The sequence below is a fragment of the Harpia harpyja genome, chromosome 15 (genome assembly GCF_026419915.1).
Source record: "Harpia harpyja isolate bHarHar1 chromosome 15, bHarHar1 primary haplotype, whole genome shotgun sequence".
In the NCBI taxonomy this organism is placed as follows: Eukaryota; Metazoa; Chordata; class Aves; order Accipitriformes; family Accipitridae; genus Harpia; species Harpia harpyja.
In genome coordinates, this window is record NC_068954.1 from 15,326,333 (window position 1) to 15,338,731 (window position 12,399).

At 42.9% G+C, this 12,399-nt stretch overlaps 1 long non-coding RNA gene across 1 annotated transcript; it reads left to right on the forward strand.

The window, feature by feature from the left end:
* Positions 1-70: 70 nt before the first annotated feature.
* Positions 71-12,190, forward strand: LOC128152178 (uncharacterized). The gene is made up of 3 exons (XR_008238550.1): positions 71-101; positions 3,528-3,688; positions 10,837-12,190. It is a non-coding gene; the product is annotated as an uncharacterized LOC128152178 (long non-coding RNA).
* Positions 12,191-12,399: the final 209 nt, after the last annotated feature.

Genomic DNA, 12,399 nt, shown 5'->3' on the forward strand with positions numbered 1-12,399 from the left:
GGCCGCCCGCCCCGCCCCGCCCCGGCCCCCCCCGCCGCCGTCCCCCCCCCCCGCCGCCGCCGCCGCCGCCGCCGCCGCCAGCCGCGCACGGGGTAAACAAGGTGAGCCGTCCTTCCGCAGCCCCGCCGGGCTGCACCGGGGGGGCTCTGGGGGCGGCCCGCCGAGCCGGGGCCCCTTGCACCAGTGGGCACCAGTATGCACCAGTGGGATGCCGACCGCGGCTTCCCCGCCCCGCCCCCGTCGCCCGAGCTCCGGCAGGTCCAGCCTCTCGGGGGATCGATTGCCCTTGGGGTTGGGGGCGAGGTGTTAACTGATTAATTTCAATAGAATAGCAAATTAATAAATAACAACAACACTAATAATGGCATAAACGCCCCTAAAAGAGGAGCCCGGCCCCCACGGCCCGGGCGCGGACGCCGGGTGCGTTATTAATTATTACACGGGCTGGCGCCGGAGCTCAAGGCGGGCGTGCTTTTTTTTCTCAATGAAGAAATCGGTTTTTTTCCGGGCAGCGTGGGTCTCCGCGTACTTACGGGAGCAAAAGCGGTTGCTTCCCGGTGCAGTCGGGTGGGCGGAAGTCTCCCGGCTCCGGGTTTGTCTTAATCCGTCCCAAAATTAAGACAAGGCGGAGGGGGGGGAGAGCAGAGGGAAAACGTAAACCCTTTCGTCCTGCACAGAGAAAGCCATGAATGAGGTTGGTCTGTCCCCGCCCAGCACCACTGCGGTCTGCTAGGTTTTTTCATCCGCTGCCCTTTTATTGTTTAAATAACAGGAGTTTGGATATATATTAAAGTTTGATGAGCGGCTCCCTGAACTCCTAACGAGCCTGGCATTTACTCCCTAGTTTTTGTCTGGGTGTTGGTTGTGAATCCCTTTAACTGTAAAAATAAAACCAACCCCCCCCAAAAAACTTCCCCCCCCCCCAAAAAAAACCCAACAAAACCCCCAAACCAACCAAAAAACAACAACAGTGAGAAGAGAACAGGGTGGGGGGGAGAGCAGGGCTCTGACCCGGAGCTGCAGCCTTTGCAGGGCAATGCCAAGGGGCTGGCCGTGTCCTGGCTCCCCTTTTGCCACATCAGCACAGGGGAGAGTCAGAAATGGGAGAAAGGTTGTTTTGGGGTGAGGACCTAGGGGTTTGGATGATGCTTGTTTTCAAGTGGTAGGGAGAAATGAGCATGCTAATAATGAAATAACCCTGATAGAGAAGGCTGTCCTGGAGGTGCCAGCTTCGGGGTAGAGAGAAATACCTCTGAACGGGGCTCCAAAGAGGCTGTAGGGATTCTTCCATCAGGGGCTAGTCTTGACAGGGGAGCCTTCAGAAATGGCCGTGGTGAGGGGTAGCCGTCCCTCCACAGCATTGCACCTGCCTCATCTCTTGTCCTCCACACTAAATGCTGTACGTGCCCTGTTATGCAGTTATAAGATAAATACCACTGAGAAAGGATTGTCATGCTCTTAAGTTTGGCGTGGAGAAGATGAGCCTCTGGCAACAGAGGGGATTTGACCCGGTGAATATCCCCTGCGTAGTGGGGAAGGACACAGAACCAGTGACCTGCAACGACCTGTAGGATGACCTCAGACCCGGTCTTTGCTATTTGCTGAAAAATGAAAAGGTGTTTTCCTCCCATCCTTCACTTATTCCCATCACCTCTGAATATTCTGTAACTTTTCAATACCATTTTTAGAAATGGGATGAGCAGTGCCGGATACTGAATCATTGCAAATAAGGACAAGCCATGAAGTTATGCAATACATTCTCCAGTCTCACATCCTGTGATCCAAATCAAACATTCTTTTCTTAGTAGATGGCTTTTTACACAATTTCTCCCTTCCTCTCCCCCTACATATTCCTTCTGATTATGACAAAGCATGAGAGACCTAGGCTCTTGCATCAACCTTTGTTCTCTAGACCAATGTTTTCTGTTTAACTTTCTTAGTTACCCAGCATCAGCTGGAGCCACAGTCCCTAGCAACTCTGGAAAGGCTACCCAGAGCCTGCAAGCCCAGCAGGAGGAAGGAGTGAAAGGAGAAAGGGGTGAAAAAACTAGTCCATCCTAAGCCTCTAGTTGGAAACTCCTGATTTTTAATAGAAACTGAAGAAGTGATTCAGGGTGGAATGGGATACACTTGCCATAAATATGCAAGTTTGGAAGGAAGAGGTTATAAATTTTGGTTTCTGGATTTAATTCTACTACCATAAGAGGCATGGAAGGATACATGTAGTGGGAATGACACAGTTATCTATCCATGGGATGAATTTTGCTCTTCCAGTATATTTGAATAATCTTACTTTCCTTTTCTATGGCATCTTTCTCCAAACCTAACACTTTGTAAACATTGCTTCTGCTCTCAGATACATGGATGAAAATATTACCATTTCAGTCCAATGTTAAAGGAATAAGCTCCAAATGAGCAAATCTTTATATGCCTCATAGAGACATTAGGTGTACAAAATCCTGTGCCTGTTTTTATTGATCTAAGTCTATGTCAGTCAGTTGGAATTGTAGAGCAACGTCAGCCCATAACATGTGACATGTGAAAAGGAATCAGGTCCTAAAAGTCAGATCAAAGTCTGAAGACCAAGTCAGCAGTGAAGTTTTGTCTAACTGCTGCCTGTCTTGCATAGCTGTGATGCTTATGTAGGAGGCATTAACCAAATGAGAGAGAGATGCTTGACTTGAAACATATTGGCCAGAATATCTGGGCTGAAGGGATGCCGTTGGCTGGTCCAAACCTAAATGTCATGTTCACAGTACTTGGAGACTCTTGTTTGAAATAAACTGTGTTGGTAGTGGCAAATATAATTTCATTATATTTTCTCATTCAATTGAATGAGAGAAATTTTCTGAATATAAAACAGTTACTGAATCAATGGTACGAAAGAAGTAGCCAGCAGAATGGCATATGACAAAACTGTCACGAGCTCCCTATGACCTTGCTGAAGATACTGATACATGTCAGAATGAAGGTTGCCTTCTTTCCCCCAAGTGAGCTGGGGAGGATTCCTTTCAGGACTGTTTACTGACTGACTTTTCATCTCTGGACTTCATTGTGCTGATCTACCTTGTCTGGAAACTGTCACCAAGAGAGACAATCCCATTAGAAGTTTCTTTATCTTTTAAACAGACTCTGCAATTATCCACTTCTTTGATGACCGTCTCCATTACTATAGTGCTGAGTTCCCTCTCTGGAATGGCTCTTCCTGCGGGAAATGCAGCTGGGGGGGGGGGGGCGGTGGTTAATAAGGAGCCTTATTTTCACTTTTCTATTCTTCAGTGTCCCAGGAGAGTCTATGGAGAAGGCCTTTCATTTTCATGCTATGGAAAGCATCCACCAAGCTCTCCCCTTTTCTGTATCCAAGGTTTATCTGCAGGTAAACAGCAACAACAGATGTAGAAATTGGAGCTTCCTGTGTCAGGGACTAAGAAAAAAATACTAAGTGAAAAGTGCATTATAAATCTAACCTCGTGCAAAGAAAAGTGTCATTTCTGTAACTCTGACTTTCAATATGTTTTATCTTTTAGCGTCTGCTTTTGCGTATATGGACTCTGTGTGGACAGGAGCCAACCCTCCCCTCCAAGCCAATAGCAGTCTTTCTTCCATTGATGTCAATGAGCTCAGATCAGAGCACAAGTCTTGTGAGTGATCAAAGACAGTTCTACATAAAAAAGACTTCCTTTTCCAGGTCAGTCTGCTCCTTGTCCCTTTACAGAAAATATATTATCAGCATACAAACACAAGCCAGAACAAAAAGGATAATCATATTTGAAGTGGTAAAATAAAGACCTTCATTTTTTTTGCTGATTTACAAAGTGCAGGGCTGAGCCTGTTGGGAACATTAAACAACTATTAAGTGTTGAGAACTGTCATATTGAGAAGACAGTCTTATTCCAGCAAAATTTTTCCAAGTAGCTAGCTCAAAATATGCTTGCAAGTACCTCCCCACCAGTTGTCAAGGCTGGATCCCCATGCCAACTTGGATATGTTTTTCTATTTTTTGTAATCATTTTTGTAATCATTTACACTAGAACTTTAGTATGTTAGTAAGGAAGGCTAAGAAAAATGGTAAATCATGGGACAGTAAACAGACAAATCTTTTCTCCATACATCAAAAAGGGCAATTCAAAGACACGGAGATGAGCATCTGTTCTTTAAAAAGAGGTGTGATTTTGACTTTTGGTATGTGAGTCCATTTTTTATTAAATGAGCTGCTGTCAAGAGGTAACTTGACAAGAAATGTACCCATTTGCATGAACTGCACGTGTGGGGCTTACATGCGTGTGCAATAAGGATACAACAAAGTATGTAAGGATAAATACCTATGTGCCATATCTGTAGTCAGAATCAAGCCTTAGGCTTCATTCTTCACTCAAACAATAAAAAAAAAAAAGGTGTTATTGAATAACTCAGTGCAAGATTTACAACTGACTACAGTGCAATAAAAAAAAAAAACACTCCAGAAAGTAATTTATGTACAGAAGCCAGTTAAATGAGGTAGAGAGAAGCAGGTCCAACATTTCTGCAAGCTGCCTTCTTGTTATATTGTACAGATATTGTAAAGAAACAAAAGCTGTTAACTGACGTGGTGCGACGTTTGCCTTCATATGTTTACTCATCTGGGACCTAAGAATTGTCTTAGTGGTCTGCAGGACAAATCTCTGCGTATGGGAGAGTGTTCTGCCTAGGAGGCAAAGCAGTCCTTGGCTCAAGAATCAGTGATCTTTGTCTCTGGTTCTGGATCCCAGTAATGTATTAGATTTTTCAAAGTGAATGTGTTACATACCCAGGTTTTAGCTGTGGCTATGACCACAGTACGTTCCCAGCCTAGCTATTCCTGGTAGTTTAGAAATCTCCATCTGCATGTCGGATGCGTTGCTGATGGGTGTCGGATAGCATGAGCAAAAGAAAGTTGACCTTCTAAATCACAACACTGCACTCCAAATCAGACTGTCAAGACTGTGGGCTGTTGGCCACCCCAGTCAGACCTTCCATTTCTCTGTTACCACTAGCTCTCATTATTCGCAGATGGTACCATTTGTAGAAGCTAAAATGTGGTTGTGTTATGTATATCCATATCAATGTTATCCCTCACTAATTGAAATCAATCCTATGTGGTGGAATCCTCTTCTGAACGGCCCCCTCTTTTAGCTTCATGAAATTACCTGAGGAAAAGCACTCCCTCACTGGTCAGATGTAAGCAGCATGTCTTTTATATTTCCCCGCATTTTAACTTATACTAGTATTGTTAAGAGAAGAAAAAGGGTGGGCTTATTTCTTTTGTAATAGGCCAGGTGAGTAGAGCACACCCATGTGTGTAAGATCAGGAAAAGTGCTATGTTGGCACATTCCAGGGAAACCCTTGTATGCAAGAGAAGCTATGAAATATTTTTGACCAGTTATTCCTAACCTTTTGGGATTGAACACGCTCAAGCCAGTTGCCAGGAATGTCTCTTTCCTTTCAGGGAGCTATAACATCCATTTTTCACTTTAGTAATAAGTTGCCTTGGAAAGTTATTTTCCAGACAAATACATAACCTGAACCAGATCCCTCTTAGGCAGGTTTTGCTACCTCAGTTGCACCCATCAGCATGATGCTGGTAGAGGCAAATGTGAGATGGAAACAAGACAACTGGATGTGCTTCTAGGACTTGTTCTCCAAAACCTCATTGCAATCTTGCATTGCCAGCTTTTTGTGTAGCACTGAAAAATGAGCAGGCTTCCAAAGCAGAGCTAGAAAGAAACACCACCCCCATCATTCACAAAGAACTTCTTGATGTATGCAAGAAACTCCCATTAGCTAAATTTGGATCCCATTCTTCACTCAGAAACATCATTATTTTATTTACTTAAAAATGTATGTTGATATAGTTTTGCACAGTTGCATTCACAGGTGTTAAGGGCATAAACCATCTTATGACCATTTCTGACTCTTCAACACGGGTCATTAGCTCACCTGGAGTTGATTCCTGTTGAACAAGAGCAGGACTTGAGAAGGACTAGACAGAAGAGACATCCAGCTCTATCACATTGAAAGGTAAATGGTTGCAGTAGTTGCCCATCCTTAATCTAACTGAAATTATGCACCTTCAGCTTTCCATTGGATTTCCTTGTATACTTTTCTACCAGAGTGAAAACTCCCCTATTAGACAGTGTCTGTTCCACATGAAAGCACTTACACTGTAATCAAGTTATTCCTTAGCTTTTACTTTGATACACTAAGTCTAAATAGACTTACCCTGTGGAGTCACTCCATTTTACAGCCTTTTTTTTTTTCCTTCATACTCTTGTGGTTCTTCTCTGAACTACCTCCAATTTGCCAACATCCTTCTTGAGCTGCTGACATCAGGACTGACATTATTCCAATAGCTTTTACCGATGCCAAATGCAGCAGTAATACAACCTCTTTACTCCCCTTTGATGCTATCCTCCGCACACAGAAAAAGATTGCATTGGCCCTTCTGACAACGTGATTTCAGAGGGCTCTGGGGCTCAGCTGGTTGTCTGCCAGGACCCCCAGTTCGTTTTTCAGTCTCAGCTTCACAAAGAAGAACTCTTCTTATGTGAGTAAGGCCTGAGATACTTGTTCTTAAATAGATCCTTTCTGTTGGGTTACATGTAAAACACCTGTTATTTCTTTTGCACCCGCTTCTCAGCAATGCCAAAAAGGCATTACCCACTTCTGCCACTTCCGAATTTTGGTTCATTGAAAAATATTGTTAGCAAAGGCACTGCTTTCTTTCGCATTGCCGATAGCATTATTAATACGCACAAGGCTGATAAGCAGTCCCAGCAGAATGCACTCTCTGATAGCCCGACATCATGTGAGGCTGTTAGATCCAGTGCTAGCCAGCTTTAAAACAAGTTGGTTGGCCAGGTGTGTTCAGCATATTAGTTCCAATTTCTGTCAGAATCTCTTGTAATACTGTATGGCAAATGCATCCAAAGTCAAAGTATACAATATTACCACAATTGCTTTTATCCACCAAATTTGTAGTCTTATGAAAATAGCACATTAATTTGATAAGATCTTTCTTCCATTAATCTGTGTTGATTGCCATTAATTAAATTGCACTGTTTTAATACTTTGTTAATTGACTTTCCTATCAGCAACTCCATCACTCTGCCTGGAATAGATGTCAAACTGACAGGCCTATAGTTACCTGGTTGCCCTATTTTGTCTGCAGGAGTATTGGCAAAATACTAACTTTCCTCCAGTCCTTCCTCAGAAGGACGTTGGTTTCAGCCAGTGTGCACGTCTTTCTTAATTGTGGCTTTTTGAAGATCTAATGAAGTTTTTCTGAGTTGCTGTAAATTATTATTCACATTTTTGTTGGTTTAAATTTTCTCCTCTAGGCTGACTGATACATCTCTTCATTTTTTCAGCTTTGTGGAACAGGATCTTTTAAGGCAATGAATATAAATTTTACTGGTTAGGACTTTATCCTGCTTACATGTAACACATGTAAAATGCATTTTAAAAGCACATAAAACATAAAACCAAGTCATTATCACTTCTACCTATGCAAACTCTAAATTTTGTGATTAATATTTCCCTGTCAGGATGAGGTCTAATGCAGAAGTTTCCCATGCAAGATACAGCTCTTTCTGAGTCAGGAAGTTGTTTTGTGTATTTGTTCTTGAAAATCCAAGAATGCTTTAGTACTTGCATCATGAGACATCCCTTTGCTCTCCCTTCAGAATTATCTTGCCAAGACTGAAAGTGCCATATATAGTGAAAGGCTTTTAAAAGGCTAATGGGGAAGGTCACCCTACACCCAGAGGTAGGGCTGGTTAGATGAGCTAGTTCTGGGTTGTTTGGAAAAAAGTATTATTTCATGATACACTGTCAGTGTTACCATGCTGCTGGCACTGAAGACTGAAGTCCATGAGAGCACTAAAACCGGAGAGTTTTCCTTGAGTGTTGGCCTGGGTTTCATCAGAACATATTAGCCAGGGACAGTTACTGTCTGTCATGATTCTGGCTCAGTGCTGTGCTCCTACTGCCCAGGTGTGTCCTAGCTTTCAAATGATATGCGTCAGATCTGCTATAATCTGGAGAAGGAAAAAAAAAAATGAATCAGATCATTTCATTGTCCTTCTGCATCTGTGCCCTGGCTGCAGGTAGCAGAGGTCTCTTTCAGGTCCCATGGAGCATGAAGAGTAGCAGCTCTGCAGGCACCAGCCTGTGCCTTTTTGTTTGCAAAGTGCTTCCTGTTTGGATTTCCATGAGCATTTTTTTACACTCCATTTGCTTAAGTGATGACATCAACCAGACAAAGAGGTATATGATCTTTCTTAGAATGATCTTTTCTCATCTTCAAGCATAGGAGTTTTGTAGGTACGCTAAAAACGTAACAACGGCCATACAAAGTCAGACCAGTGGTCCGTCTAGCGCAGGATCTCCTCAGACACGGGGCAATGGCAAATATCCGTGGGAGAGGACAAGAACAGTGCAAGCATATAATGACACACTCTCATAGCAGTCTCTCGGGCCCCTCTCCCAGTGATTTGCAGCCCATTTGCTCACTGAACCAGCAGCAGTGCCTTTCTATTTGATATCCATCAGCAAATTTTTCTTCAGCGATTTCTTCTGATTTGCTTTTGAGCCCTCATGTGCTCTTAGCAACCGCAGCATCCTGTGGCCAGGCATTCCATAACTTAATTGTATATACGAAAAAGTAACTCTTTGTTTGAACTTGTGTCATTCAAGCCTCCTAATTTCATTTGATACCCCCTCGTTACTGTGTTAGAGGAGACAGCAAACAGTAATTCTGTACTTACTTTCTCCCTGCCATTCATGATTTTATAGACCCTGTATTATATCCCATCTCTTTTCCCAGCTGAAGAATCTCGGTCTATTTAATAATTCCTTTTATAAAAGATCTCATTTCACTGTTCGTTTTCTGCTTCTGCTGTACCCTTTGGGATGGGAAACCAGAATCCCACTCAATATTCAGGATACAGCAGTGGTGTGGATTTATAGTGACACACTGTTGGCTTCTGGTTTGTTCTGTATTTCTTTCTAATAGTTGCTGATACTGACTTGCTTTTCTGACCACTGCTAATTGCTATGCTGAATGTGACAGCCTGTGACTATGGCTGCTGTATTCATGACTCCAAGGTTTCTGTGTCCCCTCAGTGATTAAGACCAGAGCAGAGCCCATTGCTGGGTCATGCAGTTAAGGTTATTTTTCCCCCTTGTGAACTGTGTTGCATTTATCAACATTGGATTTCCTCTGCCATTTTATTACCCAGTCATTCTGTAGCATAAGGCCCCTCTGCAGCTCCTCAGAGTCAGCTTTCATTTTTATTACCCCACATGAGCAAACGTTGCAGACACATTACTTGCTCCCATTTCCTGATCGTTTTGGATATAGCCTACAGGACAATACACATACTAGGTGTTCGGTATTGGGAGCAGCTCGCACCACAGAGTAATGCCAGAGCCAACCTCCAAGGCAACATATGGATGCAGTCTGTGAAAAGGGGCCAATCTGGAAAGAGGGAGCTCAGCCTTCCTGCAAGCTTTTGGGAACTTCAGAGATAGCCTTGGCTCCTTTTCTTCTTCTTGAAAATGAAGTATGTAACTGAGGCACCTAAGTTGAAATCAGAGACACCTCGGGCTCCATCGGTAGCCAGCAATGGCCCTTCTGAAGGACCAGTTAAATCCTAGGTGAGCTAGAAGGATGGTTTCTGTCTCTTTCCATCAACCATAGGAGAAAATTCTCCATTCTTAAGCACCCAACTGAAGTATCTCCAATGAGATGGGATAAATCCAGACTTCGGTTTGTAGGCTTTTTCTGGTGAATTGTAGACTGTGCAATTTTACAAGCACAGGGAGAGCAGAGTTACATGGTATCACCTAGGCTGGAACACTGGCTATTTGAAGCATGTTATAGCTGATCTATAATTCACATGCTTATTTTGACAGGCTGGCTCTTGTTAGTTTTCAATGGGTGTGGGAGGAAATAGCAGTGCATAAAACTTGCACATTACTAATACCATTGCCATATAAAACAAATATTTGAATAGGAAGTTTCAGAAATGATTCAGTGCTCTAGCTACAGAATATCCTACAGGAATTTTTTATGGTAACAGAATTAATGAAAAGCAAATCCTATTTCTCCACCATGGGCATAGGGTGGTCCCAGTGCAGCAGAGCCAATGTGATACTCTATCTCAGGGATAGAAAAAGCAGCCTCTACAGATTGCTGGCCCCCTGGGTGACTGAAGCTTGCTTTGAAAGGACTTCTTGAGCTGAGAGGTTGCTACATGCTTTTTAAGTGACTGCACCAGATCGTGTGTGGGTGCAGCAGACAGGGGCTAAAAGCCCTGAGCTGCAATACAGAAGCAATTGAAAAGCCACTCTGCTGTTGCTGCTCTACCAACTGCAAAGGAAAACTCTCTTCCCACCCCTACAGACTATTCTAACCACATCCTTTGAAGGTACTGGAGTTATTTCACTCACTTAGCCCACAGTTTTCTCAACATTAAGTCATAACTTGAAAGCTACAGGGTGAGGAGATAATTGTTATGTCAGTAACAACATTTCATTCAGACACTGTCATAAGTGGAGGATTTCTAGGTGCTGAAAATGTGATATGACCACCAAACAAAGAAGCCAAAATATCACTTTAAAAATAACCACCTTCGCACCATGGCTTTTTAGTTCACTGGGAACAATTTGCAAGAAGTTTGGTCTCAGATCTTTCTTATCTGAAGTATGGCTGTTCCGCTGTACTTAGGATCAGCCTGCAAACAGTTTGGAGCAGATTTTGTGTCTTCTTGTGTCTTGTGCCTACTTTATCACAAAATATCTTTGAGCTTTTTCAGTTTGTGTTTCAGATATCTATTGAAAAATGGGGAAAAAGCACTTCAATAACTCCTGGAGAACTGCAGTTGTTTCAGATGCAACAGTGAAAGAGGACACATGAATTTGTGAAGCTGAGAAAAATTTGACGCATCCCTGGCACCACTTTGGCAACCCCTACTTTGCGCAGTGACACAACGTTGTTTATGAACTTCAACAGCTTGGCCAAGAAAAATTTCTGTTTTTTTCAATTTTCAGTAACTTTTAAAATTTTGATGAGTGTATAATAGGTTTTTGATACTGGAAAATCCACCTCAGACTGGAGAATCCCCTTTATCTTTTTGAAATAGGAAAAGTCTGTGTCATATCTGTGCTTTGTTCCTAGAATAATTTTTAGATTGAAAGGTAGTATACTACTATTTTTTACTTGCATCTATTTTAATGATCACATATATATGATACTGCAACAGGTGGGGTTATTTATACACATGGAAAAAGATGTTAGATCTGTAAGTTGTTCAAGATCTTAAAATAACTTGTGTACTACAGGAATCCTTTCTGTTAACCTTAGAAAAGGGTGGAGGTGTGGGGAGGAAATGAACATAAAGTAATTTTATTTCTGTCTCACGAGGCATGAATGAATAACTGTTGTCATCTAATCTTTCGATGTGGGTCCCTGGTCTGCTACTTACAGGCATTTCACGTTACTTATTTTCCTGGCTTCCTCAGCTAAGATGGACAAAGGAATACTGAACAGAGAAACTTTATGTTTTCAAAGTGCAAAGGACTTGAGAAGTGTATATTTTTTCCAGGTTTTAGGTATGTGGAAATTAATGGAAATGATCCTAAGACTAAAGAGCTGTCCTTTAAACTCAAAAGCTTGTAACATCCTGCAGCGGTGATGCAACAGTTTGCAAGACTGACTGAATAGCCAAGTGTAATTCTGATCCCTCTCCTTTGCCAGGCTGTGACACTGGCAGATTTCCAGAATAAGCCAATTTCAGAACTGCGGAGCCTCCAAATACGATCTTCTGTCAGTCACAGAGATTTCAGCTCCAGGAAAGGAAAGATTGATCTGGCAGATTATAATCACTACTGTACGAGACAGTGAAAGAAGTGATCTTTCCTATAGCGGGATGCCAGCTGCTCTGGGACTAGTCATCACCTTGAACTGTGCTGGGAAGCGGCAGTGACTTAGCTCAAGTATCACTATGTCTCATCCTGGTCTTGTGATACAAACCACTGTTTTTTCAATAGGTGCTACAGCGGCAACTCCCAACCTGTGCTGAAACAATCAAAATACTTCAGAGTTTCCAGAGCCATCCCCATTCTGGGCTTTCACTTCTCTAAAAAAAGAGAAATAAACAGTGAAACTGATGCTCGCAACTGATTTTTGGGCTCTTACTGTATGCAGGACAGACCAGGCGTCCTCAGACCAGTTCCTTGGGAATGCTCTGCCCTCCCCATCCCGTCACGGGGTAACAGCTACACACCTCTGTGGCTTAGTCCGGGCAACGTGTCGCAGTAATCAAGGCTTCAGCTGGCAAAGCTGTGGTCAGGAGGAAGGTTTATAACCAAGAGGTGCA